Source organism: Ambystoma mexicanum, chromosome 5q, assembly GCF_040938575.1.
Source record: "Ambystoma mexicanum isolate Mex_15411 chromosome 5q, UKY_AmexF1_1, whole genome shotgun sequence".
NCBI lineage: Eukaryota > Metazoa > Chordata > Amphibia > Caudata > Ambystomatidae > Ambystoma > Ambystoma mexicanum.
The window spans coordinates 890,173,514-890,197,950 of record NC_090933.1 but is presented as its reverse complement, the minus strand read 5'-3'; positions in this window follow the sequence as shown (position 1 = coordinate 890,197,950).

The following is a 24,437-nucleotide window of genomic DNA, read 5'->3' as shown; positions in this document are numbered from 1 at the left end:
GCTGGCAGGGTAGGAACGGTCAAGGTGCTAAACAACATGTACACTTCAAAGGTGCCTTCCGCACAGGGGCCATTGTTCACATGTACTCCCCAGACCCAGTGTCTCCAGGCTCCCCTGAAGCCGACCGCACCCCTGCCATCCACATAAGGGTGTCTCCCTTCAGCAGTGTTCCGGCACTTTTCTGTATGCCTCTTGCCCATCCATCCCCCCATCCCCTATCAATTGCAGATCGCACCTGTGGATGTGCGTTGCCAAAAGGGGGCTGGCAGGGTGGGAACGGCCAAGGTGCCAAACACCATGTACACTTCAAAGGTGCCTTCCGTACAGGGCCATTGTTCACATGGCCTCCCCAGACCCAGTGTCTCCAGGCTCCCCTGAAGCAGACCACGCCCCTGCAGTCCACATAAGTGTGTCTCCCTTCAGCAGTGTTCTGGATCTTTTCTGCATGCCTCTTGCCCATCCATCCTCCCATCCACTATCAATGGCAGTTTGCACCTGTGGCTGTGCGCTCCCAAAGGGGACTGGCAGGGTAGGAACGGCCAAGGTGCCAAACACCATGTACACTTCAAAGGTGTCTTCCGCACAGGGGCCATTGTTCACATGGCCTCCACAGAACCAGTGTCTCCAGGCTCCCCTGAAGCAGACCACGCTCCTGCAATCCACATAAGTGTGTCTCCCATCAGCAGTGTTCCGGCCCTTTTCTGCATGCCTCTTGCCCATCCATACCCCCATCCACTATCAATGGCAGTTTGCACCTGTGGCCATGCACTCTCGAAGGGGGCTGGGAGGGTAGGAAGGGCCAAGGTGGCAAACAACTGTACACTTCAAAGGTATCTTCTGCACATGGGCCATTGTTCATATGGCCTCCCCAAACCCACGGTTTCCAGGCTCCCCTGAAGCAGACCGCGCCCCTGCCATCCACATAAGGGTGTCTCCCTTCAGCAGTGTTCTGGATCTTTTCTGCCTGCATCTTGCCCATCCATCCTCCCATCTACTATCAATGGCAGTTTGCACCTGTGGCTGTGCGCTCCCAAAGGGGACTGGCAGGGTAGGAACGGCCAAGGTGCCAAACAACATGTACACTTCAAAGGTGTCTTCCGCACACGGGCCATTGTTCACATGGCCTCCACAGAACCAGTGTCTCCAGGCTCCCCTGAAGCAGACCGCGCTCCTGCAATCCACATAAGTGTTTCTCCCATCAGCAGTGTTCCGGCCCTTTTCTGCATGCCTCTTGCCCATCCATACCCCCATCCACTATCAATGGCAGTTTGCACCTGTGGCCATGCACTCTCGAAGGGGGCTGGCAGCGTGGGAAGGGACAAGGTGGCAAACAACTGTACACTTCAAAGGTATCTTCTGCACATGGGCCATTGTTCATATGGTCTCCCCAGACCCAGTGTCTCCAGGCTCCCCTGAAGCAGACCACGCCCCTGCAGTCCACATAAGTGTGTCTCCCTTCAGCAGTGTTCTGGCCCTTTTTTGCATGCATCTTGCCCATCCATACCCGATCTACTATCAATGGCAGTTTGCACATGTGGCTGTGCGCTCCCAAAGGGGACTGGCAGGGTGGTAATGGCCAAGGTGCCAAACACCATGTACACTTCAAAGGTCTCTTCCGCACAGGGCCCATTGTTCACATGGCCTCCCGAGACCCAGTGTCCCCAGGCTCCTCTGAAGCAGACCACGCCCCTGCAGTCCACATAAGTGTGTCTCCCTTCAGCAGTGTTCTGGATCTTTTCTGCATGCATCTTGCCCATCCATCCCCCCATCTACTATCAATGGCAGTTTGCACTTGTGGCTGTGCGCTCCCAAAAGGGGGCTGGCAGGGTGGGAACGGGGAAGGTGCCAAACACCATGTACACTTCAAAGGTCTCTTCCGCACAGGGGCCATTGTTCACATGGCCTCCCCAGACCCAGTGTCCCCAGGCTCCTCTGAAGCAGACCGTAACCCTGCAATCCACATAAGTGTGTCTCCCATCAGCAGTGTTCCGGCCCTTTTCTGCATGCCTCTTGCCCATCCATACCCCCATCCACTATCAATGGCAGTTTGCACCTGTGGCCATGCACTCTCGAAGGGGGCTGGGAGGGTGGGAAGGGCCAAGGTGGCAAACAACTGTACACTTCAAAGGTATCTTCTGCACATGGGCCATTGTTCATATGGCCTCCCCAAACCCACTGTTTCCAGGCTCCCCTGAAGCCGACCGCGCCCCTGCAATCCACATAAGGGTGTCTCCCTTCAGCAGTGTTCCGGCACTTTTCTGCATGCCTCTTGCCCATCCATCCTCCCATTTACTATCAATGGCAGTTCGCACCTGTGGCTGTGCCCTCCTAAAGGGGGCTGGCAGGGTAGGAACGGCCAAGGTGCCAAACAACATGTACACTTCAAAGGCGTCTTCCGCACAGGGCCATTGTTCACATGGCCTCCACAGAACCAGTGTCTCCAGGCTCCCCTGAAGCCGACCGCACCCCTGCAATCCACATAAGTGTTTCTCCCTTCAGCAGTGTTCCGGCCCTTTTGTGAATGCCTCTTGCCCATCCACCCCGCCCACCCCATCTACTATCGATGGCAGTTCGCACCTGTGGCTGTGCGCTCCCAAAGGGGGCTGGCAGGGTGGGAACGGCCAAGGTGCCAAACACCATGTACACTTCAAAGGTCTCTTCCGCACAGGGGCCATTGTTCATATGGCCTCCCCAGACCCAGTGTCTCCAGGCAGGCTCCCCTGAAGCAGACCACGCCCCTGCAGTTCACATAAGTGTGTCTCCCTTCAGCAGTGTTCTGGATCTTTTCTGCATGCCTCTTGCCCATCCATCCCCTCATCTACTATCAATGGCAGTTTGCACTTGTGGCTGTATGTTCCTAAAGGGGACTGGCAGGGTGGGAACGGCCAAGGTGCCAAACACCATGTACACTTCAAAGGTCTCTTCCGCACAGGGGCCATTGGTCATATGGCCTCCCCAGACCCAGTGTTTCCAGGCTCCCCTGAAGCAGACTGCCTCCCTGCAATCCACATAAGTGTGTCTCCCATCAGCAGTGTTCCGGCCCTTTTCTGCACACCTCTTGCCCATCCATCCCCCCATCCACTATCAATGGCAGTTTGCACCTGTGGCCATGCACTCCCAAAGGGGGCTGGCAGGGTGGGAATGGCCAAGGTGCCAAACACCATGTACACTTCAAAGGTCTCTTCCGCACAGGGGCATTGTTCACATGGCCTCCCCAGACCCAGTGTCTCCAGGCTCCCCTGAAGCAGACCACGCCCCTGCAGTCCACATAAGTGTGTCTCCCTTCAGCAGTGTTCTGGATCTTTTCTGCATGCATTTTGCCCATCCATCCCCCCATCTACTATCAATGGCAGTTTGCACTTGTGGCTGTGCGTTCCCAAAGGGGACTGGCAGGGTGGGAACAGCCAAGGTGCCAAACACCATGTACACTTCAAAGGTCTCTTCCGCACAGGGGCCATTGTTCACATGGCCTCCCCAGACCCAGTGTCCCCAGGCTCCTCTGAAGCAGACCGTAACCTTGCAATCCACATAAGTGTCTCCCATCAGCAGTGTTCCGGCCCTTTTCTGCATGCCTCTTGCCCATCCATACCCCCATCCACTATCAATGGCAGTTTGCACCTGTGGCCATGCACTCTCGAAGGGGACTGGCAGGGTGGGAAGGGCCAAGGTGGCAAACAATTGTACACTTCAAAGGTCTCTTCCGCACAGGGGCCATTGTTCACATGGCCTCCCCAAACCCACTGTTTCCAGGCTCCCCTGAAGCAGACCGCACCCCTGCAATCCACAAAAGTGTGCCTCCCTTCAGCAGTGTTCTGGCCTTTTCTGTATGCCTCTTGCCCATCCATCCCCCCATCCACTATCAATTGCAGATCGCACCTGTGGATGTGCGTTCCCAAAGGGGACTGGCAGGGTGGCAACGGCCAAGGTGCCAAAGACATGTACACTTCAAAGGTGTCTTCCGCACAGGGGTCATTGTTCACATGTACTCCCCAGACCCAATGTCTCCAGGGTCCTGTGAAGCAGACCATGCCCCTGCAATCAACATAAGTGTGTCTCCCATCAGCAGTGTTCCGGCCCTTTTTTGCATGCATCTTGCCCATCCATACCCCATCTACTATCAATGGCAGTTTGCACCTGTGGCTGTGCGCTCCCAAAAGGGGGCTGGCAGGGTGGGAACGGATCAAGGTGCCAAACACAATGTACACTTCAAAGGTGTCTTCCGCACAGGGCCATTGTTCACATGGCCTCCCCAGACCCAGTGTCTCCAGGCTCCCCTGAAGCCGACCGCGCCCCTGCCATCCACATAAGGGTGTCTCCCTTCAGCAGTGTTCTGGATCTTTTCTGCATGCCTCTTGCCCATCCATCCCCTCATCTGCTATCAATGGCAGTTTGCACTTGTGGCTGTGCGTTCCTAAAGGGGACTGGCAGGGTGGGAACGGCCAAGGTGCCAAACACCATGTACACTTCAAAGGTCTCTTCCGCACAGGGGCCATTGTTCACTTGGCCTCCCCAGACCCAGTGTCCCCAGGCTCATCTGAAGCAGACCGTGCCCCTGCAATCCACATAAGTGTGTCTCCCGTCAGCAGTGTTCCGGCCCTTTTCTGCATGCCTCTTGCCCATCCATACCCCCATCCACTATCAATGGCAGTTTGCACCTGTGGCCATGCACTCCCGAAGGGGGCTGGCAGGGTGGGAAGGGACAAGGTGGCAAACACTGTACACTTCAAAGGTATCTTCCGAACAGGGGCCATTGTTCATATGGCCTCCCCAGACCCAGTGTTTCCAGGCTCCCCTGAAGCAGACCGCGCCCCTGAAATCCACATAAGTGTGTCTCCCGTCAGCAGTGTTCCGGCCCTTTTCTGCATGCCTCTTGCCCATCCATACCCCCATCCACTATCAATGGCAGTTTGCACCTGTGGCCATGCACTCCCGAAGGGGGCTGGCAGGGTGGGAAGGGACAAGGTGGCAAACACTGTACACTTCAAAGGTATCTTCCGAACAGGGGCCATTGTTCATATGGCCTCCCCAGACCCAGTGTTTCCAGGCTCCCCTGAAGCAGACCGCGCCCCTGAAATCCACATAAGTGTTTCTCCCTTCAGCCGTTTTCCGGCCCTTTTGTTTACGCCTCTTGCCCATCCCCCCAACCCCCTCCCACCCCATCTACTATCAATGGCAGTTCGCACCTGTGGCTGTGCGCACCCAAAGGGGACGGGCCCGATGGGAACGGCCAAGGTGCCAAACACCATGTACATTTCAAAGGTATCTTCCGCACACGGGCCATTGTTCACATGGCCTCCCCAGACCCAGTGTCTCCAGGCTCCCCTGAAGCAGACCGCGCCCCTGCAATCCACAAAATTGTGCCTCCCTTCAGCAGTGTTCTGGCCCTTTTCTGTATGCCTCTTGCCCATCCATCCCCCCATCCACTATCAATGGCAGTTCGCACCTGTGGCTGTGCGTTCCCAAAGGGGACTGGCAGGGTTGGAACGGCCAAGATGCCAAACACCATGTACACTTCAATGGTGTCTTCCGCACAAGGGCCATTGTTCACAATGCCTCCCCAGACCCAGTGTCTCCAGGCTCCCCTGAATCAGACCGCGCCCCTGCAGTCCACATAAGTGTGCCTCCCTTCAGCAGTGTTCTGGACCTTTTCTGCACGCCTCTTGCCCATCCACCCCCCCACCCCATCTACTATCAATGGCAGTTCGCCCCTGTGGCCATGCACTCCCAAGGGGGACTGGCAGGGTGGGAACGGCCAAGGTGCCAAACACCATGTACACTTCAAAAGTGCCTTCCGCACAGGGGCCATTGTTCACATGGCCTCCTCAGACCCAGTGTCTCCAGGCTCCCCTGAAGCCGACCGCGCCCCTGCAATCCACAAGAGTGTGCCTCCCTTCAGCAGTGTTCTGGCCCTTTTCTGCACGCCTCTTGCCCATACATCCCCCCATCCACTATCAATGGCAGTTCGCACCTGTAGCTGTGCGCTCCCGAAGAGGGCTGGCAGGGTGGGAAGGGCCAAGGTGCCAAACACATGTACACTTCAAAGGTGTCTTCCGCACAGGGGCCATTGTTCACATGGCCTCCCCAGACCCAGTGTCTCCAGGCTCCCCTGAAGCAGACCGCGCCCCTGCAATCCACATAAGTGTGTCTCCCTTCAACAGTGTTCCGGCCCTTTTCTGCATGCCTCTTGCCCATCCATCCCCCCCATCTACTATCAATGGCAGTTCGCACCTGTGGATGTGCGTTCCCAAAGGGGACTGGCAGGGTGGGAAAGGCCAAGGTGCCAAACACATGTACACTTCAAAGGTGTCTTCCACACAGGGGCCATTTTTCACATGTACTCCCCAGACCCAGTGTCTCCAGGGTCCCGTGAAGCAGACCACGCCCCTGCTATCAACATAAGTGTGTCTCACATCAGCAGTGTTCCGGCTCTTTTCTGCATGCATCTTGCCCATCCATCCCCCCATCCACTATCAATGGCAGTTCACACCTGTGGCCGTGCGCTCCCAAAGGAGACTGGCAGGGTGCAAACGGCCAAGGTGTCAAACACTATGTACATCTTCAAAGGTATCTTCTGCACACGGGCCATTGTTCACATGGCCTCCCCACACCCAGTGTCTCCAGGCTCCCCTGAAGCAGACCACACCAGAAACATATCACAGATTCACACAGACACCCACGTTTCTAATCCTTTATAAACCCCTTGATATTTATACGGAGAACATCTCTGAGCACAGGAAGTCAACTCTTGATCGTGCTACCTGTGAACATCTGTGAGGACTGGAAGTCAACTCTTGATCATGCTACCTGTCTCCTGCTACTAACTCCCCTGCTTGCTGAATCTAATTGTTTGTTAGTCAAGGTAAGGGCCGGTCACCTTTTAACTTCACTATATTCATCTCTTCCTGATCTCAAAATGTCTATTTTGACCGAATGTACCCAATAGTGTAATGTTAATTCATCTAAGTGACTTTACCATGGCCTAATGTTTCATGTTTTCTGATCTTGACAAATAGTACATTTTATAATTTTCAATTGTAAAAGAATTGCATCTTTCTCGGACCATGTCTATAAGCATGTTTCCTTTTGATGCACGAAAGTACATTCAATGGACAAGTAACACGTTACGATTAGCGTCATATCAATCAATTCTGTATGTATATCAATACTGTATTTATGTAGTATTCGACTATGCTACACAGGTTTTGCTTCTTTGAACAAAAAAAACATTGCATAGAACACTGTGATATAATTCCGTCAATCTCATGCATTCAGTACCATTTTATTTGTAATTGTTTATACTTTTTTTATACAGATCTTAGTGATTTTTCAAGAATGCCTGCTTGTATGGTTTTGGGTTGCCGTTCTAGGAGCCATGTCAAAAGTCAGGTCACAATCCTGCATATATTCCTGAAGGATATTCATTTAATAAGAAGATGGTTTCAACATTGTGGTTTTGTGGTGGACGGGATTGAATGTAGAGACCAGGCTGTCTTTGGAGACTTGAGGGCCAATTGATTCCGCATCTGCAGCCTGAACTTTAGACAGGATATGTACGACCAATCGATGAACACAAAAAAGGGTCGACCCAGAATGTTTTGTAAATTGCTTCCAAATGCAATTCTAACTCTATTGATGCACACGAGTCAACTACAACTTCAAGCGCTTAACAGGTAATTTTATTTCACTTTTCCTTTAAGAGAATGTATTATGCTTGGAAATTCCAATAATATGAAAATGTGTATGTATCCTGTATGTATCCTGTCGGTTGTTTACACTAGGTGTCATTTAGGGTTTTTCTTTATATGTACCATTGTCTGCATCCCATTATCTCTGTTCCTTTTCGTTGTTATTAAAACAAGTACTGTGTTACAGGTGGATGCCGGTATTTCAACTACAATTACATCGTCCTTTGCAGCTGGTCCAGAGTATGAGGTATGCGTACTAACAGTTACATTGAATGAAAGAAATTAAATCCTACATAGGATTCTATTAGACAGTGACATGCATGTAAAGTTGCAGTGTTTCAAACTTTTCTCATTTCAGTTCTAACGTTACACTTCCTCCCTAATGCAGAATACATTGCAAAATGAGGGCAACATTACAATCAGTATGTTTTGCACAGTGATCTCTGATCAAGTACACTTGCCATATATCAGGTGAAATTTGAAATGTATATTTTGACTAAATGACATGCACTGTTTGCAAGGGTATGTGTGTAAGCGATGTGTGCGATGAAAGATTTTAATTTCCAATACGTTTGACTTTTGGTTTTTTTAATGAATATTCTATTCAAGGAATGTACACATGGTGTGGAATTAGAAGAGGAAGCACATGGATCAGAGGTGGTGGATCAGCTTGCTGGTGCAGTCGTTACAGAGAAGACCATGGTTTCACAGAAAATCAAGAAAACAAGGGTAACTATCAAAAATTTCGTTTTCTAGAAGTGTTTTGGGCTGGTGTTTTCTTCATAACATGTTTTTGTATTTAAAGTGCTATCTGCTGTATGCCTGCTATACATTGAACATGTTTTTACAACCCATTTCCTAGAGGCCCAGAAAGAAAAGAAGTATAAAGACACAGACAACAAATCAAACCAAAGATGTTTCTTGCCAAACAGATTTCATCATGGAGCAACTACTATTTGAGGCGCAGCCTGGTGCATTCAATAAGCAGACTCGAGATGCTTATGCCCAATGGCCTGAAACTGAATGCAATGTTACCGGCGTAGCCAGCAAAGTGTTCTTGGACCATCGCTACAATGTGAGAACTCTACAAGATGAAACTGAATATAATGAAGATACTTTGGAATTCCTCGCAGACCACTTCACACAATCTACACCCGCAAAAAAAGGTCCACCCAATAAACAATCGACATTGATGGTTTCTCCAATTCATGTGCAAATAGCACAAGCTGAACTAACAGAGACTGAAGCTTCTAAGCAATTGACCGAGGAACTTGCCAAAGAACTTGACTACAGTTTGTCCGGTTTGGCCGATTTGTCCATCACAGTTGAGTCACAAACCACAATCATGTAAGACGATTAGCTAATAAAGGAGCATAAATGCATTGTATTTGACAGCTGCCTGGTAGAGATTACACTGATGCTGAAATGTGTCCATACATTGAGGGTGAAAATATGTGGGCAGCTATTGGTGCATGTGTCTTGTGTATTACAAGGCACTAACCTGAAAATCCAAGCCAGTTGTGTCCACCTCCATGATACTTTTTCATGGTCCTCTCAACCGATGCTGGGCAAAGTGGCAGCTGGAAATCTACTGTGTTCAGCAGCTTTACTTTTTAGTGGCTCGACTTTTAGTAAGTTGTTCAGTTTCTGTCAATTTGTGGGAGTTCAGTTCCTTGCTAAAACAAAGTACTACAAATATCAAAGAGAATTCCCAGCTATTAGCCAAGCCTGGAAAATTGAACAAATGTCAATTGAAAGTACATTCTCAGGCAAACTGTTCAGGCAAGCTGGTGACAGACAGTGTGACAGCCCTGGATTTTCAGCAAAGTACTGCACATACCACTTTCAAGACATGGAAACAAAACAAATGTGATTGTGCAGGTGTCGCAATGTAATTCCTCTGTGTCCATGGAAAAACATGGTTTCATAAAATCCCTGGAACATCTTCAATCGAGGTGAATGCAAATAGGCCTCATAGCCACTGATAGACATGTTTCAATAGCCAAGGCCATGCGAGAGCAGTTTCCAAACATTTGTCTTCAATTTGATGTATGGCACATTGCCAAATCAGTCAATAAAAGAATTACAGCTGCTGGTAAAAAGAAGGGTTTGGGAAATATTTTACAGTGGTCTCAGTCTTTCAGCAACCATCTTTGGTGGAGCTCCAAAACTTGTGATGGGTCTGTGAAAATTCGACTTGAAAAATGGCGCTCATTGATGCACCACTGTTCCAATGTACACTCATGGACAGGAAACCAACATTTTCACCAATGTGCACATGGACCTTGATCGGAGGAGCAGGAATGCAAGAAGAAGTGGTTGATTCCATCTTCACCTCCACACAAAGCTCCTGAGAAGATCATGTTTGATAAAACTCTTTCAAGAGACCTAAAGGGTTACATTTTGGCATAGACAGGATGCAAGCTCAGACTAGTGGTACTACCGCATAATGAGAACCTAGGGCGTGAACAATCGAGAACTGCAAGAAACTTTGGGATGCTTTGTTTCACAATGGCCTTTGCAAAACAAAGCAAAAAATGGGTGGCCAAGCCAATACAGCAGGAAATGGAATTCAATTTTGTGAAAGATCTCACTTTGACTGTGTTGGATATGCATACTCATGGAATCGATCCTGATTTTGTTCCTAGGACACATGCATTGCCACAAAACATTGCAAATGTGCCCTGTCCACCTAAAGCGGATCTCGTTGAACATTTGACTTCCCAGTATAAATGATTTGCAGCGGTGTTCGTACATGAACAATGGAATGCTATTAAACTCTAATTTTAAAGCTATTAAAAGTATTAAGAGGTATTTAATTATGCACATTTCATCTGCTTTATGATTCATTAATTTATATCTTGAATGATAACATGCATGTCTGTGGTTGCTTGGTGTCTGTAAAGCTCAACATAGGTGGCCAAAGCGTCCAAATTGTCTTTTCAAATGTATCCTTTTTGTCAACTTTTAAAATGTGCAACAAAGTGATGCTTGCATCTCTAGACGTCATTGCACCATTGAAGATTAGAAAGAGCAAACCCTGCCAACATTTAAACACATGGTTTTCGCCTCATCTGAAAGCAATCAGACAAGAGAAACGTCTAAGCGAAAAAATCTGGAGATCAGACCCTTCAGACCTCAACAAAAATAACTTGAATAAACTAGCCACTCTCTACAAAAAAGAAATTATCCTAGCTAAACAAACCTCGTACAACTCCCGAATCTCCCAAGACAAATCAAATACCAAAGAACTGTTTGCCATCCTTAAAGAGGTAGAATCTCCCATTCAAGTTCCTGACTCAAGGATAAAAATTGGTGTTTATATATAGACGAATGATTAAAGGTTTCATTTTCTGACCGGTATTGCTTACTTACATTGCTATGGGTTGTTGGTTGGGGCATATTGTGACGACACGCAAACACAACCTCTAAGCAGGCTAGTGATATCTAAACCACTTCGTCCCATGGCATATCAGTGTGTGCTTGTTTGTTTGTTTGTTTGTTTTATTATTTATAATGCGCAGATGTACCCGGGGGTATCAAGGCGCAGCATTTACAAGAATATTCGAAGCTTGGTCACAAATTTAAAGTGTACATGTTAGCAATAAACGTATATAAAGAGCAAAATGGGGAGAAGAGGCAATATATACAATATAAACATGAGTACAAAGTGGGTGCACGGGTTACACAGTGTGCGGGTAGCATGAGTGATAGCCTTGACACCTAGCTATCTTGGTGGTCCCTCGTTTTCAGCCATGAAACTAGCATGAATCTGAATTTCAACGTTGTATTATTGGGTAGCACGTGCCCCTCTCTAGAAAGAACATAGCATGATAACCTGGTATGATAACCTGTTATGTGTTTTTTGACACTTTGAGTGTATGCAGCCATCGCCTTAAGTTCAATGTACCTTTCACAGATGGGAAATATCGATTTTCATATTTGTCTTTATCCCAGGCACATGGGCAGTCCAGCACTGAAATGCTACGGCAATTCCCTTCTCAACTTGAGTACCTACAGCAACTCCATGAAAGTGTTTCAGCTTTGTTGTTCCCCATCAGTGAGGTGGAGCTGTGCCTCTCTGAGCACAGTGAGCATGGAGTCCAAATCTGGGTTCCCCCAGGTTCCACCAACAGCACATTTGTTGCTAATAATCCGTTATAATGCCGGCTATGTGTTGTTTGAATTTTTCCATCAGCTTCTGCATCCCATTGGGAGCTAAACATACTCCACAACGCTAACCTCTCAAGCACATCGTAGACTCCAACTTTCCCCAATGTTTTCTCTGTGTTTCTATTGTTGGTGGTTTGTATTGGTTATTAGGTTTCACCAGGTGCAGAATTAAAGGGAAAATGGATACATTTAAATAAAGAATGGCTACTGAAATATATTGTTATTCTGTTTTCTAAACAGCTTCATTCTTCCTTTCTGCGAATGTCATCGTTTCTAGATGCCGAGTGGCGGTTTCTTCAACCCGCAATGGCAGATACGCCTAAATGGATGTATGTCGATTACGCTGATGTGGGACGATCGCCTGGGTCTGATATGCCCTTTGGCGATACCAGCTACAAGGAGCAACCTGTCATCATTTACGGTGGTCTAGCAAGAAGCTGATGCCGAAGCCTGGCGAATCAAGGTGCATCAAATGCGCATCTTCTCCTGAAAGGAACACTGTGTGCCTCATGATAAAGTTTTGATGCTGTAACCCGAGGACATTCAGAAATTGGTGTTAACTACTCCCACGAATACTAGCAGTATAGCACCTGCCGTTCCTACCAGAAACAAAAGAAATATTACTCCTGAAAATCTTATCCCCCTGATCCTTCCTACTCTGAACTCTATCTCAGACCAGACTGACCCATCCACCATTTTTCACAATAGGTAGCAGGCGCTCTTCTCCAGAGAGAACATGGCATGATAACCTGTTCTGAGGTGAGAGTTTGCAGCACACGCTTTTTGCTCACTGTACCTTTCACAGATGGGAAATATCCATTTGCATATCAATCTTTGTCCCGCCCACATGGGCAGTCCAGCACCGAAATGCTATGGCAATTCCTCTCTGAACAAGAGTACCGACAGCAACCCCATACACGTGTTTCAGCCTTGTTGGGCCTCATCAGTGAGGTGAAGCTGTGCCTCTCTGAGCACAGTGAGCAGAGAGGCCACGTCTGGTTGCCCCCAGGTAACTTAGGGTGACCAACCCCTAGTTCATTACACATATTTCACAAAAGGTAGCAGGTGCTCCTCTCCAGAGAGAACATGGCATGATAACCTGTTCTGAGGTGAGAGTTTGCAGGACACACTTTTTGCTCACTGACCCATCCACCATGGTAGAAATGTACAACAAAGTGATGCTTGCATCTCTAGACATCATTGCACCATTGAAGATTAGAAAGAGCAAACCCCGCCAACACTTAAAAACATGGTTTTCGCCTCATCTGAAAGCAATCAGACAAGAGAAACGTCTAAGCGAAAAAATCTGGAGATCAGACCCTTCAGACCTCAACAAAAATAACTTGAATAAACTAGGCACTCTCTACAAAAAAGAAATTATCCTAGCAGGGCTGTCACGAGTGGGGTGCAGGGGGGGCAAACTGCCCCGGGACTCGCGCTTACTGGGGGCCTCGCGTCCCCCTCTCCTAAGTGGAGGGCAGCACAGTCTCCCGTGCCCTTTATTCACACGGGGGACTGTGCTGCCCCTGCAATGATTTTGCTGTTTCTTGTGAAGCCGTTTGGCTCCGCAACAAACAGCAAAATAATGGGAGACAGCAGGGCTCAGAAGTGGGCTCTGCTGCCTCCCGTCATTCAGCTGACAATGTGGACATGCTGAATGACAAGAGAGGACTCCTCTCCTGTCAGTCAATGTGTTCACGTTGCTCAGCGTGACCACGCTGACTGACAGGAGAGGAGTTCTCTCTTGTCAATCAGTGTGTTCATGTTGTCAGCGTGATCACGCTGACTGATAAGAGAGGAGTTCTCTCTTGTCAATCAGTGTGTTCACGTTGCTCAGCGTGACCACGCTGACTGACAGGAGAGGGATACTCTCCTGTCAGTCAGTGTGTTCATGTTGTCAGCGCGATCACGCTGACTGATGGGAGAGGAGTTCTCTCTTGTCAGTCAGTGTGTTCACATTGCTCAGCATGACCATGCAGACTGATGGGAGAGGAGTTCTCTCGCCAGTCAGTGTGTTCACGTTGCTCAGCATGACCACGCTGACTGACAGGAGAGGAGTTCTCTCTTGTCAGTCAGTGTGTTCACGTTGCTCAGCGTGACCACGCTGACTAATGGGAGAGGAGTTCTCTCTTGTCAGTCAGTGTGTTCACATTGCTCAGCATGACCATGCTGACTGACAGGAGAGGACTCCTCTCCTATCAGTCAGTGTGTTCATTTTGTCAGCGTGATCATGCTGACTGATAGTAGAGGAGTTCTCTCTTGTCAGTCATGTGTTCACATTGCTCAGCGTGACCACGCTGACTGATGGGAGAGGAGTTCTCTCTTGTCAGTCAGTGTGTTCACATTCCTCAGCATGACCACGCTGACTGACAGGAGAGGACTCTTCGCCTGTCAGTCAGTGTGTTCATGTTGTCAGCGTGATCACGCTGACTGATGGGAGAGGAGTTCTCTCTTGTCAGTCAGTGAGTTCACGTTGCTCAGTGTGACCACGCTGACTGATGGGAGAGGAGTTCTCTCTTGTCAGTCAGTGTGTTCACGTTGCTCAGCATGACCACGCTGACAAGAGAGGAGTTCTCTCTTGTCAGTCAGTGTGTTCACGTTGCTCAGCATGACCATGCTGACTGACAGGAGAGGACTCCTCTCCTGTCAGTCAGTGTGTTCATGTTGTCAGTGTGATCATGCTGACTGATGGGAGAGGAGTTCTCTCTTGTCAGTCAGTGTGTTCACGTTGCTCAGCGTGACCACGCTGACTGATGGGAGAGGAGCTCTCTCTTGTCAGTCAGTGTGTTCACGTTGCTCAGCCTGACCACGCTGACTGATAGGAGAGGACTCCTCTCCTGTCAGCAAGTGTGTTCATGTTGTCAGCGTGAATCTGCTGACTGATGGGAGAGGAGTTCTCTCTTGTCAGGCAGCATGTCTACATGTCGGCTGTGTGGATGCTTTTTAAGGGTGTATGGAGGTAAGGTAAGTGTTTTTTATTTAAAATTAAAAGTGTATATGTGTATTTAAATTAAATTTGTATGTATATGTGTATGTATGAATGCATGTGTGCATGTTGGTGTTGGTGTCAATGCTGTGTTTGGTTTTATGTATACATGCATGTATGGAGTTGTGTAACTGGTGGATGGATGTATGGGTGAAAGTGTTTTTTGTGAGTGTGTGTTCAGCACCACCCCTAAATGTAGCCACTCTGGGGGCCACTTCATTAAGGGGTGGGTTCATGGCATCAGAGGTGCACCTAAGCTAAAATGTCAGGGGGTAAAGGGGACTAACACTTCAAATGTTGGGAGAGGCGCTAATGTCAGAGGCTGTGAGGAAGGGCAAACTTTATTGTGTGGGGGCACCTAACATCTTTCCACATTTTGAATGAGACTATTCTGGTGAAGCTTCAATGTTACAAGAAGCTACCTCTTGCCTTCATTTCTGAAACGTCACACTTAAGGACTGCTGTGAGAATGAGATATCTCATGTCACCACTTCCCTTTTAATCACTCCCCTAGCATGCAAGTGCTAACCCCACATCACGATTTCAATTACCTAAACATTTATGGATATGAATGCAGGTGCTAACAGTGAAATGACTTCTCATGGCCATGCTAATCCCTATGGCTATTCTCACCCAGTCCTGCCCCCCTCCCAAAACACCTCCTCACTGGAACTCTTTGAGCTAGCTTTAAACAAGCCTTGCCATCAAACTTTGCCCTCAATGTGCCTGCAAGTGTTTCCTCAAAGGAGTCTTCTGAGAATTCATGACTTCATTGGAGTTGTAAACACGTAACTGGTCTAATAAAAATGTCTTAATCAGGTCTACCTTTGGCCACTCAATTTAAAAACACCCTGCGTGTCTTTCACTGAAAAAAATAAGCATTGGCAAAGCCAACAGTTTTGGCTTGTGTATAAGTATTAGGCATTTACCAGGCATTGCTATTGGCTGCTCAGGTACTCAAACCATTTTGCACTGGCACTATCAAAGGCCAGTTAATACCAATACAGAAGTGCCTTTCCCATGCCTACACGAATGCCCAAACTGTTAGCATTGCCAGTGCTCTTTTTGCTTTACCCTTGATGCACAAGACTATGCATCAAGGTTAAAGCAAACATACTACTTGGCTAAATTGGCTCACATTGAATGCAGGCCAATCTAGCCAGTAATAACACTTATGGTACACAGTCAGCCTGGATATACTTTCTGTGGCATGGCATTTTTACCGGCTGGGAGTCGGTACATGGTAATAATGGCATATATTGATGCAGCCTGCATCGACATAATTAGAACAACCAGCATGAATATATTTTTATACTAGCATATCTCGCATGGAAAGGCGGCATGAAATGTATTGGAAAATGTTCCTATGCACAATTTGTGATTTGCAACTATTGGGAATTTCCATGTGCTTCCATACAGAACCAATTGCAAACTGTATGGATTTCTACCCAATTTTGCAAAGAAAGTGATGTAAAATGCATACTTTTAACTCAATGTTTTAAATATTTTCTTGGGAGTGAGATCCCCCCCTCAAGCAACCCTTGTTTGGTTTGGGCTCCCTCACTGTGCTCTGTTGATCCTGCCTAATTGGCACGACCATTTAAGCCTCTTAAGTTTAGAAATGTACCAGCCTCCACTGTACATCATTTGTCACTGTGTATGATGTGTGTTTTAATGCGCACACGGGGGCAGGGTGCTCCTTAATGATATGATATGGCATTTATAACGTGCCTGTATACAAGTGTTTCTAGGCGCAACAAGGCAAGGAGGGAGAAACAAAAGAGTAGGACAAAACACAGATCTTACTAGGCCTTGTGTCATTCAGATCGCGCAAGAGCAGGGAAGGGAGGAGGGGAGAAGTGCCGAGGGTGGGATAGGATGCAGAAGTGCATTAACAAAGGAGAAACAAGAGTGCAGCCAATGGGTGGCAAGTGTGGGTACTCATAAATGCAGCCAACGGGTGGAGAATAAGAACAAGAGCGGGGCTGCAGGGTTAAAAATACAGACCACAAGTGCAGGGGAGACAAGAGGCAGTGCTGGATTGCAACAAAACAGGCAGGGACCTGGGCCCGAATTCAGAGCTTGACCAGGTGACCAGTCCATGGATCAGGCAGGTGATCAGCAAGGGAGAGGACGAGAGGAGGCAGAAGCAAAGAGACAGGTCTTGAGGTGCTTCCGGAATCAGAGATGGTTCTCCTCAGGTTTCAGCGAGGCAGGGAGGCTGTTTCCAGAGGCAGGTCCCAGCCGAAGAAAGAGATCTGCCCTCAACTCTTTGCTTGGAAAAGTGACTGACCCTCAGAGAATTGGAGGTGGCGCAGTGGAGAGCTCATGCCATCTTATTTATATTTATTCATATGATAAAAAGTTAGTCTGGTATGAACCTTTCTTCAGTAGAGAAATCTAACTTTGCTGTAGTTGATTTGGAGTTGTAGTAATAAACCATATTTGGGATCCTGCACACAAATTCAAGGGTAGATTTCTGGAGTCTCCTGTTTGCGATGTGCCGCCGCTGGCCGAGTGCAAAAAATTGTAAGGGGGCCTCACCAAATGTTTTGCCCCGGGCCTCATCACATCTTCTGACAGCCCTGCATAGCTAAACAAACCTCCTACAACTCCCGAATCTCCCAAGCCAAATCAAATACCAAAGAACTGTTTGCCATCCTTAAAGAGGTAGAATCTCCCATTCAAGTTCCTGACTCCTGTCTTAAGGATAACAATTGGTGTACGAGTATACAAAATTCCTTGGCCAACAAGATAACAACTCTCCAGGTGAAGATCAACAATAAAAAAAGATACCCTTGTTGCCTCTAAGACTGGTATCAATGCTAATACCTCCAAGACTGTCACGAGTGCCATACCACTACCTCAGACCACCCCGACTCCACCCACACCAGTGACCCCCAGTTTCCACTTTCATAAAGTATCTATCAAAGAAGTCGAAAAAGCTATCCTCACCCTCAAACCGTCTAATTGTCATGGTGACCCATGTCCAGCCCAAATCATAAAAGATGCTGCCTGTGAACTTTCACCCTTCATCACTAAACTCATAAATGCTTCATTCACATCAGGCACCATACCTAGCAACCTGAAACACTCCTGGGTCCTCCCTCTCCTTAAAAAACAAACCCTCAACTATCTTGAACGATTGAAACAATGTTTTGAACAGTATTCTGGGATTACACATATCACTGTTGTCGCTCCACAGGCAGTATTATGACCATTTGTTATGGGTCTGCAGCCGAAGCTGGCTGAAGGTATAAAATCACTCATGATTGTTTGGGAAGAAAAGATTTTGACAGAGGTTTTGCTGGCTGCGTAGCACTTTAATGAAAAGGCAGAAAGGCATAAAGAAAGCAATGAAGCTAAACTTATGGCATTACAAATTCAGCAACTACGGCCCTTACAAGGTAGAGGAGGTTTCTAATCAATGTCTTTGGGGCAGGGAAGAGGAAGAGGAAGGGGCTATGGCTCCTCCCAACACGCTGAACATGGGAATGGTAATGAAAAGCATAAAGTGAATGTGTATAATGATCTGTGTAACTATTGTAAAGAATTTGGGCACTGGAAAGCCGATGTCCTAACAGACCTCAGTATGACAGATGAAGTGGCCAGCCAACTGCTCCAATTGGTCTGGCTCTATATCCACCTCCTCTGCCATTACCACAGAATGCTCATTAGGATTGCCAAGGAGTCCACAAACGTATTGCTCCATTTATCCTGTCTAACCCAGCTGCCCCCTATGTAGATTGCACTGTGAATGGTCAAAGAGTGTAATTTCTCAGTGATGCTAGAGCATCATACACTTTTAAAGCCTCTGAATTTTCTCATGTCATGCATTCTGATGAAGTTGTCAATGCTGTGGGCATTGGCGGTACTCCCATACCTCATCCTGTGTCTCTACAGTTAACTGTTTCTCTGGGTCCTATTTCTGACAAACATGCTTTCTTGCTTAGCCCTTGTTCCCCAGGTAACCTGTTTGTGTTAGATGTATTGTGTAAACTAAGCAGCTCCGTCTAGTTCCCCTGATGGTATTTAGCTTGATATCACAGCACATAGTGAACTTGAGGTCTTGACTGCATTACAGGAAACACTAATTTGGCTGAAGGAGACTGGACCACTTCTCCCTCATTGCAAATGTGATTTTTGGACCAAGTCCCTTGTAAATTGTGATCTACTGATGTTGGGTCCATGCTCCATGCCAGTCAGAATTACCCTGAATCCCGCCACACCTCTGTCCTGTGTACCTCAATACCCCATTCGGAAGCAGCTGAGGAACGTATCTGCCCTGTTATTGAATCATTGCTGGAGCTGTGAATTATTGTGCCCAAACACAGTCCTTGCAATACCCCAATTCTCCCTGCAAGAAACAAGGTAAAGATGTCTACCGTTTCATCCAAGACCTACACGCAGTTAAACTAAGATGAGTCCCAGGATGTGTGCTGTCCAACTTGTTTAGTGTGTGGACTTAATAAGATGTGTGCATATATAAAGTTGGTATACAGGGCTCAGATATAGGTTAATTCGTCTTGATTTCAAAAAAGGCTTAACCCAGTCCCTGGCTATTTCTGTAGAAAAACAGTTTATTCGTCACAGTTAGAAAATTTGGGCCCAATCTTAGCCGCTTGAGCTGCGAATTATTGTGCCCAAACGCAGTCCTTGCAATACCCCAATTCTCCCTGCAAAGAAACAAGGTAAAGATGTCTACCGTTTCATCCAAGACCTACAAGCAGTTAATGCTGCAGTCATACTTACCTTACTTGTGGTACCAAACCCTGCGACCAGCTTGTCCGGCATCCCAGCCTCAGCCACTTACTTCACTGCTGTTGATCTGTGTTGTGTGTTCTTTTTCATACCTATCGAACTGGATAGTCAGTATTTATTTGCATTTACTTATAAATCCATGCAGTTCACACCTCTTCCTATGGAATAAATCAAATAAGCCTCACCCAGTTCTCCCAAATTCTGAAAAAGGATCTTGATCTGCTAGAGTTCAAAGGAGGGCCTGCTCTATTGTAATATGCGGAAATCATTCGTTAGTCTCTCCCTCCTTGAAAGCTTGTGAGCAAGACACTCTTGTGTTACTGACAGCACTTGCCAAAAAGGTCACAAGACGCCCAAATTAAGGTTACAGTCCTGTTTTCCCCGTGTGCGATACTTGGGCCATGATATTTCTGCAGGTCAGAGAGCCTTGTGCCAGGATTGCATTAAGGCAATTGCAGGTCCCTAAACCCTGGACTGGAAAGCAGATGAGCAGATTCCTCATAATGGTCAATTACTGTAGGCAGTGGATAGCAGGGTATCCCACCATAGTAAATCGTCTTCAGGTCCTCATGCATGGTTCAAACCCTTAACCCCTGCTATGGTCCAAGGAAGCCGAAAACACCTTTGCCATCATAACGCCAGAGCCCCCAACCGCACTTTCCATAGGACTGCCAGATTATTAGAAACCATTTGTGCTATATGGCGATGAACGCAATGGGTTTGCCCAAGGATTGCTAACGCAGTTGCACAGCGATAAGCACTGCCCCATGACATATCCAAGTGTGGCGCTGGACCCAGTGGCTACTGGTTTACCAGCTTGTCTGTGCACCATTTCAGCCGCTCCATTATTGATAAAAAGGCTGATCAATAAATCCAAGGACATCCTGTCACAGATGTTGTACCCCATTCAATGCTGGCCCTTTTACTCAAAGGAAAGACACAGCATGCGTCAAATTCCCAAATGTGTAGTATGAAAAGTTGATAATTCTAGCTCATAATGTTACTCTTAGTCGATATTCTGTTTTAAACCCTGCTTCATTGTTGCCAAACCGCAGGACGGGGATGACCATAATTGTCTTGGTTGAAATTTTACTTTCCCCACAATCTGATTTGAAGGAGAACCCATTGCATAACTCTGCATAACTCTGAAATGATAACCTTTGTGGACGGATGATGTCTCATTAGTCGGGGAACGATGGGCTTGTATCTAGGTATTCTGTGTGTACACCCCATGCAATCTTTAAAGCTTATCATTTACCAAATGCCAAGTCTGCCCAGGTATCTAAACTCATGGCTCTCACTCGGGAATGCATCTTAGCAAAAGATAAGTTAGCTACACAGGCGGAGTGCTTTGAAGCACTCCGCCTGTGTATAAGTGCTTTATAAATGAACAATTCCAATTACAATTACATTTATTTACACTCTCCCGCTACGCTCACTGAGGAGCGCATGACTTTGGTGTCCTCTGGAGACAGAGAGATTTACTAACCTCGGCAGGTGCACCTATTTCCAATTTAAAATATGTTTCTGCTCTTTTACATACCCTGCAACTTTCGTCAGCTCTAGCTATAGTCAAGAGCTGTATGCACAAACCTTCACAGTCTTTTATTGCTATAGGCAACACTTTTGCTGATAAAGCAGCTCATTAGACAGCCTTAAATGGGCCCCTGGCACCTAATGAAATTCTTGTTTGCATTTGAGCCCAGTAGTCATCGATTGTCTCCCTTTCCAGCCTGGCTGTGCACCAAGATCAAGCTTCCGAGGTAGAAAAAGTAGTCCTGGTCCTGTTGTGACTGTAAATTGGATAAGGATTCCTTCTGGTGCTTCCCAGACAGCCGCCTGTGGCAACAAAAGGCCTCCTGCTCTAGCTAGCCCAATTGACACATTCCATCATATTCAGTTCTAGATGACGCCACCAGAACTAGCTGCCCCACCTGCCATTTGCTGCAGCTAGGAATATGGGTGTACATCTGAGTGCACCAGCAGAGGTCGGCACTCCAGTCCTGGTGGTGTGGACCGCATCAGGTCTGGCTAATAGTACAAACAGTAGTCAAGTTTTCCGGCCTGATCTCAGGGATACATGCTGCCCACTGCCACAAGTTCCAAGCTCCAGCAGACAACACTGAACCAAACTCTTCAGAACCACTGCTATCAAGAACCAGCCCAGCTCCACCAGATGACACTTTCACCTGAACTCCAGCAACTCCCACAGCCCTGCCAGTGCCACTCGATACTCTAGATTATCCTCGAGCAATAACGGAAGCCAATTCCACCCCTACCTCTGCACCTGTATACACAGGTGTTGTGCCTATGCCCCCAGCTGCACAGTCTATTCACTGTGGTAGGGTTTCTGAAGGCTCTACTGTTCAAGCTCTTTCATCAATCAACATGAGGCTCTGGAGAGGACTACCTCAATCCAGGTCCTCCTTCTCGCCTACCATCTGCAGCGGTAGACTCTGTTGGACCTCATTAACCGGTGCTGAAATAATATGCACTGCGACCCCCGCAGAGGTCCTCCCCAGCATCAATAACCTTGATAATAATGTCTGTGTGAACAGTGACTATCCTATGAACCTGTCCACTGATCGACGATGCACCTCCCAGAGATCTCTGGCAGAAAGCAAATGCAAATCAGGCTTTATCCCACCCCTTTAAGGGGCAGTCTAGCCCAAACTGCTTGGTCACATCCCTTCTGCATGAGACCACAAGCATCCCCAGACATGTGTTGGCCTCATTAGGTGTCATCAGTGAAGAGTAGCTTAGGTCTCTAGACCCAGCATCTGGTCCTTGGTCACAAACATTCTGGGATCCTTTGGAATCTCCACTGCGCAGGTAATTTTTATTATGATGTTTCTGATCCTGAGTTTATATTGCATCTTGATAATTAGCACCCAGGGTAGTTGGAACAACTAATCAGGTTGCTTGGATCGTGGGGTGTATCTACCGATCCAAGTCTACGTTCCATGCACCCTGATGGCTGCTTCCCCCACCCCACCATCTTCCCCCCACCCCACGCTTCCGTCCATTCAAATTTTCCATCCCTCCCACCTCGACTTACCTGATTACTTCAGCGGTGTCTGCCACCGTCACTGCTGCTGCTACCGCTTTGTGGCTGCCATGGAAATGGACAAGGGTCTCAATATGGAGCCCCGCCTTCCTGATCCATGGTGGCCATCTTCAGTAATTATTTTGATTCAATGAACACATGCGACTAACCGTGGTCCATCAGGAATGAATAAGCTTTGTTTGCTTTTAATCATGAAAACCCATTTGATTCACAGAACAAAAGGCCCTGTGGAATAGATCCTCTGAATTAATTGGGTTCCCCCACCCTTGCAAGTTCATCTATGGATAAGACGTTTCTAATAAATACAAGTTAAATACCAGTAGAAGCTGAACTATAGTATTCCGGGTGATATGAATCATATTTGTTCCCATCACAACACTGCCAATTCATTTAAGGACTGGGTTTCAAAGAAACTTTGTTGCACTTTATGTGTCACTTTTGGACTACAGCTTCTCAATAAAACTGACCAGATGATCAGCATAATGGAAACTCAAACAATGGAAGCCCTGAGTCAGTAGTTCAAGGAGAATTATTGAGAAGCCTGCTAGCATCATCGTTTTAATCCCAAGAAACTAAATTCAAAGCTGAAATGTAAAGATTTTGTGAATCACTAATATTCATCCTTTTAAAAATGAATTTTTCTTATAATTCCACAACCAAACACTTAAAAATAAACAGAAAAATGTCTGCTTAAGACACATTTATCTATCATATGAAACAAATTTTGAATTGCCTATTTCACAACTACTTATTAAAATTATGAATACACTTTAGGAAAACATTATGCTACAAATTGCATGGCGCATATCCAGACATCACTCTAGGAAGGGAATCCGAGAAATCCACATTTTGTCAAAGTGGCATGTTGCTGCGATGAACTATGGAATAAAAATTATTTTGCATTTAAAAGTATTAAGAGCAGATTATTCCCCACCTTTTCCTTTTCACATATATAGAAATTCTAATCAACAAATTAAGATTTGGGGGCGTCCATTACATAAGAGTGTCTGATTATGACGCAAGCTAATGGAATGATTTAACCAATTAAAAGGTGTGACAATCAATTGCGAAGCAGGGGGACATTGAGAATAGGGATCAGAGAAGACTTTGGAATCAAAAGTTACATGTAAGGGATACCACCTGTTCCAAAAGGATGAGTGCTAAACCTGGACATTAACTGTAGAAATGGGCCGTATCCATGAGGATAATATTACCTGGGGCAGACTTGCTTTCCAAGAACAAGGAGGGGCTGCCTGGGAGTTCTTTGAAAACCCATAAGGAAGCATTCTGACTCAGTCCCCTAAAGAATATTTTAAAGTGAGTATAAAGATTCCCGAAATGCAATTAGAAATGTGCCCTAGAATTATTGTTCTGCTAAGTGACTGGAGGGGGAGCTCATTCCAAATTTAATATTTTGATATTTTTGTGTCAAATTCAATAGTTCTTTCTCACCATATATAAAAGCAAGTAAGACTTTACTGCTCGTAGAAAACATAGCATTTTCTGCACATATGAGGCTTATAAATGATCACTAACAGAATGACAATGCGATGTTGTAGTTTTCTAGTGTGAGTTATATCCTTCTTTCACTGTATCAAGAGGGAGATTACATTCCAATAAGAACGAAAATGCTTTTTCTGTGCTATATGCGTAGTGTAAAATAGGGAATGCTTCCCAGCAATGACAGTGCAGCATTTGGTAAATGATAGCTAAAATAAAATGAATCCTGGGTATTCACTGGTATATTTTAATACTTTAGGCTGTG